This window comes from Bufo bufo, chromosome 2, assembly GCF_905171765.1.
Source record: "Bufo bufo chromosome 2, aBufBuf1.1, whole genome shotgun sequence".
In the NCBI taxonomy this organism is placed as follows: Eukaryota; Metazoa; Chordata; class Amphibia; order Anura; family Bufonidae; genus Bufo; species Bufo bufo.
The window spans coordinates 840,860,398-840,871,953 of NC_053390.1; positions in this window are offsets into that span (position 1 = coordinate 840,860,398).

Below are 11,556 nucleotides of genomic sequence, written 5' to 3' on the forward strand. Positions count from 1 at the left end.
CCACCGATCACCGGGCCCCTGTGTCCCCCACATATAATCCAAGGGGCAGAAGAGTATAAGCAGTGATACTCCATTGTAGTGTTCAAGAGGAGCAGTGTCATCTCCACCCAAGTGAGCTGTTGCATTGCTTGTTTTGTTTAACAGTCTTGTTCTAAGCCATAGCAACGTGCCCCTGCGCTTTGGGATGTGCTGGCTGACCCCCTTTTTCTTCATCTCCACCCACCCATAGACCCTGATGTGTCCTGTAGATGGCCCTCATCACTCCGGGCTCCACACTATGTCAAGTCATGTGTCTGGTGTCCTGTAGATGGCGCTCATCACTCCGGGCTCCACACTATGTCCAGTCATGTGTCTGGTGTCTGTAGATGGCGCTCATCACTCCGGGCTCCACACTATGTCCAGTCATGTGTCTGGTGTCCTATAGATGGCGCTCATCACTCCGGGCTCTACACTATGTCTGGTCATGTGTCTGGTGTCCTGTAGATGGCGCTCATCACTCCGGGCTCCACACTGTGTCCAGTCATGTGTCTGGTGTCCTATAGATGACGCTCATCACTCCGGGCTCCATACTATGTCCGGTCATGTGTCTGGTGTCCTGTAGATGGCGCTCATCACTCCGGGCTCCACACTATGTCCAGTCATGTGTCTGTTGTCCTGTAGATGGCGCTCATCACTCCGGGCTCCACACTGTGTCCGGTCATGTGTCTGTTGTCCTGTAGATGGCGCTCATCACTCCGGGCTCCACACTATGTCCAGTCATGTGTCTGGTGTCCTGTAGATGGCGCTCATCACTCGGTGCTCCACACTATGTCCAGTCATGTGTCTGGTGTCCTGTAGATGGCGCTCATCACTCCGGGCTCCACACTGTGTCCAGTCATGTGTCTGGTGTCCTATAGATGGCACTCATCACTCCAGGCTCCACACTATGTCCGGTCATGTGTCTGGTGTCCTGTAGATGGCGCTCATCACTCCGGGCTCCACACTATGTCCGGTCATGTGTCTGGTGTCCTGTAGATGGCGCTCATCACTCCGGGCTCCACACTGTGTCCGGTCATGTGTCTGTTGTCCTGTAGATGGCGCTCATCACTCCGGGCTCCACACTATGTCCAGTCATGTGTCTGGTGTCCTGTAGATGGCGCTCATCACTCCGGGCTCCACACTATGTCCAGTCATGTGTCTGGTGTCCTGTAGATGGCGCTCATCACTCCGGGCTCCACACTATGTCCGGTCATGTGTCTGGTGTCCTGTAGATGGCGCTCATCACTCGGTGCTCCACACTATGTCCAGTCATGTGTCTGGTGTCCTGTAGATGGCGCTCATCACTCCGGGCTCCACACTGTGTCCAGTCATGTGTCTGGTGTCCTATAGATGGCACTCATCACTCCAGGCTCCACACTATGTCCGGTCATGTGTCTGGTGTCCTGTAGATGGCGCTCATCACTCCGGGCTCCACACTATGTCCGGTCATGTGTCTGGTGTCCTATAGATGGTGCTCATCACTCCGGGCTCCACACTGTGTCCAGTCATGTGTCTGGTGTCCTGTAGATGGCGCTCATCACACCAGGCTCCACACTATGTTCGGTCATGTGTCTGGTGTCCTGTAGATGGCGCACATCACTCGGTGCTCCACACTATGTCCGGTTAGGTGTCTGGTGTCCTGTAGATGGCGCTCATCACTCCAGGCTTCACACTATGTCCGGTCATGTGTCTGGTGTCCTGTAGATGGCGCTCATCACACCAGGCTCCACACTATGTCCGGTCATGTGTCTGGTGTCCTGTAGATGGCGCTCATCACACCAGGCTCCACACTATGTCCAGTCATGTGTCTGGTGTCCTATAGATGGCGCTCATCACTCCGGGCTCCACACTATGTCCGGTCATGTGTCTGGTGTCCTATAGATGGCGCTCATCACTCCGGGCTCCACACTATGTCCAGTCATGTGTCTGGTGTCCTGTAGATGGCGCTTATCACACCAGGCTCCACACTATGTCCGGTCATGTGTCTGGTGTCCTGTAGATGGCGCTCATCACTCCGGGCTCCACACTATGTTCGGTCATGTGTCTGGTGTCCTGTAGATGGCGCACATCACTCGGTGCTCCACACTATGTCCGGTTAGGTGTCTGGTGTCCTGTAGATGGCGCTCATCACTCCAGGCTTCACACTATGTCCGGTCATGTGTCTGGTGTCCTGTAGATGGCGCTCATCATACCAGGCTCCACACTATGTCCGGTCATGTGTCTGGTGTCCTGTAGATGGCGCTCATCACTCCGGGCTCCACACTGTGTCCAGTCATGTGTCTGGTGTCCTATAGATGGCGCTCATCACTCCGGGCTCCACACTATGTCCGGTCATGTGTCTGGTGTCCTATAGATGGAATTCATCACTTCGGGCTCCACACTATGTCCGGTCATGTGTCTGGTGTCCTGTAGATGGCGCTCATCACTCCGGGCTCCACACTATGTCCGGTCATGTGTCTGGTGTCCTATAGATGGCGCTCATCACTCCGGGCTCCATACTATGTCCGGTCATGTGTCTGGTGTCCTGTAGATGGCGCTCATCACTCCGGGCTCCACACTATGTCCGGTCATGTGTCTGGTGTCCTATAGATGGCGCTCATCACTCCGGGCTCTACACTATGTCTGGTCATGTGTCTGGTGTCCTGTAGATGGCGCTCATCACTCCGGGCTCCACACTGTGTCCAGTCATGTGTCTGGTGTCCTATAGATGACGCTCATCACTCCGGGCTCCATACTATGTCCGGTCATGTGTCTGGTGTCCTGTAGATGGCGCTCATCACTCCGGGCTCCACACTATGTCCAGTCATGTGTCTGTTGTCCTGTAGATGGCGCTCATCACTCCGGGCTCCACACTATGTCCAGTCATGTGTCTGGTGTCCTGTAGATGGCGCTCATCACTCGGTGCTCCACACTATGTCCAGTCATGTGTCTGGTGTCCTGTAGATGGCGCTCATCACTCCGGGCTCCACACTGTGTCCAGTCATGTGTCTGGTGTCCTATAGATGGCACTCATCACTCCGGGCTCCACACTATGTCAGGTCATGTGTCTGGTGTCCTGTAGATGGCGCTCATCACTCCGGGCTCCACACTATGTCCGGTCATGTGTCTGGTGTCCTATAGATGGCGCTCATCACTCCGGGCTCCACACTGTGTCCAGTCATGTGTCTGGTGTCCTGTAGATGGCGCTCATCACACCAGGCTCCACACTATGTTCGGTCATGTGTCTGGTGTCCTGTAGATGGCGCACATCACTCGGTGCTCCACACTATGTCCGGTTAGGTGTCTGGTGTCCTGTAGATGGCGCTCATCACTCCAGGCTTCACACTATGTCCGGTCATGTGTCTGGTGTCCTGTAGATGGCGCTCATCACACCAGGCTCCACACTATGTCCGGTCATGTGTCTGGTGTCCTGTAGATGGCGCTCATCACACCAGGCTCCACACTATGTCCAGTCATGTGTCTGGTGTCCTATAGATGGCGCTCATCACTCCGGGCTCCACACTATGTCCAGTCATGTGTCTGGTGTCCTGTAGATGGCGCTCATCACACCAGGCTCCACACTATGTCCGGTCATGTGTCTGGTGTCCTGTAGATGGCGCTCATCACTCCGGGCTCCACACTATGTTCGGTCATGTGTCTGGTGTCCTGTAGATGGCGCACATCACTCGGTGCTCCACACTATGTCCGGTTAGGTGTCTGGTGTCCTGTAGATGGCGCTCATCACTCCAGGCTTCACACTATGTCCGGTCATGTGTCTGGTGTCCTGTAGATGGCGCTCATCACACCAGGCTCCACACTATGTCCGGTCATGTGTCTGGTGTCCTGTAGATGGCGCTCATCACTCCGGGCTCCACACTATGTCCAGTCATGTGTCTGGTGTCCTGTAGATGGCGCTCATCACACCAGGCTCCACACTATGTCCGGTCATGTGTCTGGTGTCCTGTAGATGGCGCTCATCACTCCGGGCTCCACACTATGTCCGGTCATGTGTCTGGTGTCCTGTAGATGGCGCTCATCACACCAGGCTCCACACTATGTCCAGTCATGTGTCTGGTGTCCTGTAGATGGCGCTCATCACTCCGGGCTCCACACTATGTCCAGTCATGTGTCTGGTGTCCTGTAGATGGCGCTCATCACTCCGGGCTCCACACTATGTCCAGTCATGTGTCTGGTGTCCTGTAGATGGCGCTCATCACTCCGGGCTCCACACTATGTCCAGTCATGTGTTTGGTGTCCTGTAGATGGCACTCATCACTCCGGGCTCCACACTGTGTCCAGTCATGTGTCTGGTGTCCTGTAGATGGCGCTCATCACACAGGGCTCCGCACTATGTCCAGTCATGTGTCTGGTGTCCTGTAGATGGCGCTCATCACTCCGGGCTCCACACTATGTCCAGTCATGTGTCTGGTGTCCTGTAGATGGCGCTCATCACTCCGGGCTCCACACTATGTCCAGTCATGTGTCTGGTGTCCTATAGATGTCGCTCATCACACAGGGCTCCGCACTATGTCCAGTCATGTGTCTGGTGTCCTGTAGATGGCGCTCATCACACTATATCTGGTCAGGTATCTGGTGCCCTGTAGATGGAGCTCATCATACCAGGCTCCACATTATGTTTGGTCATGTGTCTAGTGTCCTGTAGATGGCGCTCATCACTCCGGGCTTCACACTATGTCATGTCTCGTGTCCTGTAGATGGCGCTATTCACACAGGACTCCACCGTATGTCCGGTCATGTGTCTGGTGTCCTGTAGATGGCGCTCATCACTCCGGGCTCCACACTATGTCTGGTCATGTGTCTGGTGTCCTGTAGATGGCGATCATCACTCCGGGCTCCACGCTATGTCCGGTCAGGTGTATGGTGTCCTGTAGATGGTGCTCATCACTCCAGGCTCCACACTATGTCTGCTCATGTGTCTGGTGTCCTGTAGATGGCGCTCATCACTCCGGGCTCCACACTATGTCTGCTCATGTGTCTGGTGTCCTGTAGATGGCGCTCATCACTCCTGGCTCCACACTGTGTCCAGTCATGTGTCTGGTGTCCTGTAGATGGCGCTCATCGCTCCAGGCTCCACACTATGTCCGGTCATGTGTCTGGTGTCCTGTAGATGGCGCTCATCACTCCGGGCTCCACACTATGTCCAGTCATGTGTCTGGTGTCCTGTAGATGGCGCTCATCACTCCGGGCTCCACACTATGTCCAGTCATGTGTCTGGTGTCCTGTAGATGGCGCTCATCACTCCGGGCTCCACACTATGTCCAGTCATGTGTCTGGTGTCCTATAGATGTCGCTCATCACACAGGGCTCCGCACTATGTCCAGTCATGTGTCTGGTGTCCTGTAGATGGCGCTCATCACTCCAGGCTCCGCACTATGTCCAGTCATGTGTCTGGTGTCCTGTAGATGGCGCTCATCACACTATATCTGGTCAGGTATCTGGTGCCCTGTAGATGGAGCTCATCACACTATGTCCGGTCGTGTGTCTGGTGTCCTGTAGATGGCGCTCATCATACCAGGCTCCACATTATGTTTGGTCATGTGTCTAGTGTCCTGTAGATGGCGCTCATCACTCCGGGCTTCACACTATGTCATGTCTCGTGTCCTGTAGATGGCGCTATTCACACAGGACTCCACCGTATGTACGGTCATGTGTCTGGTGTCCTGTAGATGGCGCTCATCACTCCGGGCTCCACACTATGTCTGGTCATGTGTCTGGTGTCCTGTAGATGGCGATCATCACTCCGGGCTCCACACTATGTCCGGTCAGGTGTATGGTGTCCTGTAGATGGTGCTCATCACTCCAGGCTCCACACTATGTCTGCTCATGTGTCTGGTGTCCTGTAGATGGCGCTCATCACTCCGGGCTCCACACTATGTCTGCTCATGTGTCTGGTGTCCTGTAGATGGCGCTCATCACTCCGGGCTCCACACTATGTCTGGTCATGTGTCTGGTGTCCTGTAGATGGCGATCATCACTCCGGGCTCCACACTATGTCCGGTCAGGTGTATGGTGTCCTGTAGATGGTGCTCATCACTCCAGGCTCCACACTATGTCTGCTCATGTGTCTGGTGTCCTGTAGATGGCGCTCATCACTCCGGGCTCCACACTATGTCTGCTCATGTGTCTGGTGTCCTGTAGATGGCGCTCATCACTCCTGGCTCCACACTGTGTCCAGTCATGTGTCTGGTGTCCTGTAGATGGCGCTCATCGCTCCAGGCTCCACACTATGTCCGGTCATGTGTCTGGTGTCCTGTAGATGGCGCTCATCACTCCGGGCTCCACACTATGTCCAGTCAGGTGTTTGGTGTCCTGTAGATGGCACTCATCACTCCGGGCTCCACACTGTGTCCAGTCATGTGTCTGGTGTCCTGTAGATGGCGCTCATCACTCCGGGCTCCACACTATGTCCAGTCATGTGTCTGGTGTCCTATAGATGTCGCTCATCACACAGGGCTCCGCACTATGTCCAGTCATGTGTCTGGTGTCCTGTAGATGGCGCTCATCACACTATGTCCGGTCGTGTGTCTGGTGTCCTGTAGATGGCGCTCATCATACCAGGCTCCACATTATGTTTGGTCATGTGTCTAGTGTCCTGTAGATGGCGCTCATCACTCCGGGCTTCACACTATGTCATGTCTCGTGTCCTGTAGATGGCGCTATTCACACAGGACTCCACCGTATGTCCGGTCATGTGTCTGGTGTCCTGTAGATGGTGCTCATCACTCCAGGCTCCACACTATGTCTGCTCATGTGTCTGGTGTCCTGTAGATGACGCTCATCACTCCGGGCTCCACACTATGTCTGCTCATGTGTCTGGTGTCCTGTAGATGGCGCTCATCACTCCTGGCTCCACACTGTGTCCAGTCATGTGTCTGGTGTCCTGTAGATGGCGCTCATCGCTCCAGGCTCCACACTATGTCCGGTCATGTGTCTGGTGTCCTATAGATGGCGCTCATCACTCCGGGCTCCACACTATGTCCGGTCATGTGTCTGGTGTCCTGTAGATGGCGCTCATCACTCCGGGCTCCACACTGTGTCCAGTCATGTGTCTGGTGTCCTGTAGATGGCGCTCATCACACCAGGCTCCACACTATGTCCGGTCATGTGTCTGGTGTCCTGTAGATGGCGCTCATCACTCGGTGCTCCACACTATGTCCGGTTAGGTGTCTGGTGTCCTGTAGATGGCGCTCATCACTCCAGGCTTCACAGTATGTCCAGTCATGTGTCTGGTGTCCTGTAGATGGCGCTCATCACTCCGGGCTCCACACTATGTCCAGTCATGTGTCTGGTGTCCTGTAGATGGCGCTCATCACACCAGGCTCCACACTATGTCCAGTCATGTGTCTGGTGTCCTGTAGATGGCGCTCATCACACCAGGCTCCACACTATGTCCGGTCATGTGTCTGGTGTCCTGTAGATGGCGCTCATCACTCCGGGCTCCACACTATGTCCGGTCATGTGTCTGGTGTCCTGTAGATGGCGCTCATCACACAGGGCTCCGCACTATGTCCAGTCATGTGTCTGGTGTCCTGTAGATGGCGCTCATCACACTATATCTGGTCAGGTATCTGGTGCCCTGTAGATGGAGCTCATCACACTATGTCCGGTCGTGTGTCTGGTGTCCTGTAGATGGCGCTCATCATACCAGGCTCCACATTATGTTTGGTCATGTGTCTAGTGTCCTGTAGATGGCGCTCATCACTCTGGGCTTCACACTATGTCATGTCTCGTGTCCTGTAGATGGCGCTATTCACACAGGACTCCACACTATGTCCGGTCATGTGTCTGGTGTCCTGTAGATGGCGCTCATCACTCCGGGCTCCACACTATGTCTGCTCATGTGTCTGGTGTCCTGTAGATGGCGCTCATCACTCCTGGCTCCACACTGTGTCCAGTCATGTGTCTGGTGTCCTGTAGATGGCGCTCATCACTCCTGGCTCCACACTGTGTCCGGTCATGTGACTGGTGTCCTGTAGATGGCGCTCATCACTCCGGGCTCCACACTATGTCCAGTCATGTGTCTGGTGTCCTGTAGATGGCGCACATCACACAAGGCTCCACACTATGTCCAGTCATGTGTCTGGTGTCCTGTAGATGGCGATCATCACTCCAGGCTCCACACTATGTCCGGTTAGGTGTCTGGTGTCCTGTAGATGGCGCTCATCACTCCAGGCTTCACACTATGTCCGGTCATGTGTCTGGTGTCCTGTAGATGGCGCTCATCACTCCGGGCTCCACACTATGTCTGCTCATGTGTCTGGTGTCCTGTAGATGGCGCTCATCACTCCTGGCTCCACACTGTGTCCAGTCATGTGTCTGGTGTCCTGTAGATGGCGCTCATCACTCCTGGCTCCACACTGTGTCCGGTCATGTGTCTGGTGTCCTGTAGATGGCGCTCATCACTCCTGGCTCCACACTGTGTCCGGTCATGTGACTGGTGTCCTGTAGATGGCGATCATCACTCCGGGCTCCACACTATGTCCAGTCATGTGTCTGGTGTCCTGTAGATGGCGCTCATCACACAATGCTCCACACTATGTCCAGTCATGTGTCTGGTGTCCTGTAGATGGCGATCATCACTCCAGGCTCCACACTATGTCCGGTTAGGTGTCTGGTGTCCTGTAGATGGCGCTCATCACTCCAGGCTTCACACTATGTCCGGTCATGTGTCTGGTGTCCTGTAGATGGCGCTCATCACTCCGGGCTCCACACTATGTCCGATCATGTGACTGGTGTCCTGTAGATGGCGCTCATCACTCCAGGCTCCACACTATGTCCGGTCATGTGTCTGGTGTCCTGTAGATGGCGCTCATCACTCCGGGCTCCACACTATGTCTGGTCATGTGTCTGGTGTCCTGTAGATGGCGCTCATCACTCCGGGCTCCACACTGTGTCCAGTCATGTGTTTGGTGTCCTGTAGATGGCGCTCATCACACCAGGCTCCACACTATGTCCGGTCATGTGTCTGGTGTCCTGTAGATGGCGCTCATCACTCCGGGCTCCGCACTATGTCCAGTCATGTGTCTGGTGTCCTGTAGATGGCGCTCATCACACTATATCTGGTCAGGTATCTAGTGCCCTGTAGATGGAGCTCATCACACTATGTCCTGTCGTGTGTCTGGTGTCCTGTAGATGGCGCTCATCATACCAGGCTCCACATTATGTCTGGTCATGTGCCTAGTGTCCTGTAGATGGCGCTCATCACTCCGGGCTTCACACTATGTCATGTCTCGTGTCCTGTAGATGGCGCTATTCACACAGGACTCCACCGTATGTCCGGTCATGTGTCTGGTGTCCTGTAGATGGCGCTCATCACTCCGGGCTCCACACTATGTCTGGTCATGTGTCTGGTGTCCTGTAGATGGCGCTCATCACTCCGGGCTCCACACTATGTCCGGTCAGGTGTCTGGTGTCCTGTAGATGGTGCTCATCACTCCAGGCTCCACACTATGTCTGCTCATGTGTCTGGTGTCCTGTAGATGGCGCTCATCACTCCGGGCTCCACACTATGTCTGCTCATGTGTCTGGTGTCCTGTAGATGGCGCTCATCACACCGGGCTCCACACTATGTCTGCTCATGTGTCTGGTGTCCTGTAGATGGCACTTATCACTCTGGGGTCCACTTTATGTCTGGTCATGTGTCTGGTGTCCTGTAGATGGTGTTCATCACACTATGTCCGGTCATGTGTCTGGTGTCCTCTAGATGGTGATCATCATACCAGGCTCCACACTATGTCAGCTCATGTGTCTGGTGTCCTGTAGGTGGCGCTCATCATTCCGGCCTCCACACTATGTCTGGTCATGTGTCTGGTGTCCTGTAGATGGTGCTCATCACACCAGGCTCCACACTATGTCAGCTCATGTGTCTGGTGTCCTGTAGGTGGCGCTCATCATTCCGGCCTCCACACTATGTCTGCTCATGTGTCTGGTGTCCTGTAGATGGCGCTTATTACTCTGGGCTCCACACTATGTCTGGTCATGTGTCTGATGTCCTGTAGATGGTACTCATCTCACTATGTCCGGTCATGTGTCTGGTGTCCTCTAGATGGCGCTCATAACACTATGTCCGGTCATGTGTGTGATGTCCTGTAGGTGACGCTCATCACACTATGTCTGGTCATGTGTCTGATGTCCTGTAGATGGTGCTCATCACACCAGGCTATACACTATGTCTGGGCATGTATCTGGTGTCCTGTAGATGGCGCTCATCACTCCGGGCTTCACACTATGTCTGGTCATGTGTCTGGTGTCCTGTAGATGGTGCTCATCATACCAGACTCCACACTATGTCCGGTCATGTGTCTGGTGTCCTGTAGATGGCGCTTATCACTCTGGGCTCCACACTATGTCTGGTCATGTGTCTGGTGTCCTGTAGATGGCGCTCATCACTCCGGGCTCCACACTATGTCTGGTCATGTGTCTGGTGTCCTGTAGATGGTGCTTATCATGCCAGGCTCCACACTATGTCCAGTCATGTGTCTGGTGTCCTGTAGATGATGCTCATCATACCAGACTCCACACTATGTCCGGTCATGTGTCTGGTGTCCTGTAGATGGCGCTTATCACTCTGGGCTCCACACTATGTCTGGTTATGTGTCTGGTGTCCTGTAGATGGCGCTCATCACTCCGGGCTCCACACTATGTCCGGTCAAGTGTCTGGTGTCCTGTAGATGGCGCTTATCACTCTGGGCTCCACACTATGTCCGGTCATGTGTCTGGTGTCCTCTAGATGGCGCTTATCACACTATGTCTGGTCATGTGTCTGGTGTCCTGTAGATGGCGCTCATCACACCAGGCTCCACACTATGTCTGGTCATGTGTCTGGTGTCCTGTAGATGGCACTCATCACTCCGGGCTCCACACTATGTCCGGTCAGGTGTCTGGTGTCCCGTAGATGGCGTTTGTCACACTATGTCCGGTCATGTATCTGGTGTCCCGTAGATGGCGTTTGTCACACTATGTCCGGTCATGTGTCTGGTGTCCTGTAGATGGCGCTTATTACACCAGGCTCCACACTATGTCTGGTCATGTGTCTGGTGTCCTCTAGATGGAGCTCATCACACTATGTCTGGTCACGTGTCTGGTGTCCTGTAGATGGAGCTCATCACACCAAATCCCACACTATGTCTGGACATGTGTTTGGTGTCCTATAGATGGCGCTCATCACACCAGGCTCCACCGTATGTCTGGTCATACTATGACTCTGGCAGGCAGAGGTTTTTTTTCACTGAATCATACATGTATCAGCATTTTCCTCTTTTATCTAAGCAGTCATGAGGTTGAGGTCACTCTCTGTCTCTCTCATAACTTCTGGTGAATCCATTACTGATGAACGATCAGCATTTCCCACACCTGCTCCATCCTGAGCTGTACATCAGGCCTATAATCTGGCGATGTGTCAGGCCCCGGGCAGTGACCTCAGCATTCTCCATACATGGTGTCCACACCCTGAATATAGGACGATGGAGGGAGAAGCCGAGCCTTGGTCTCCTGCCAGCTCCTATCATCAGGTGATAAGTAGACGGGAGGGTCTCCCAC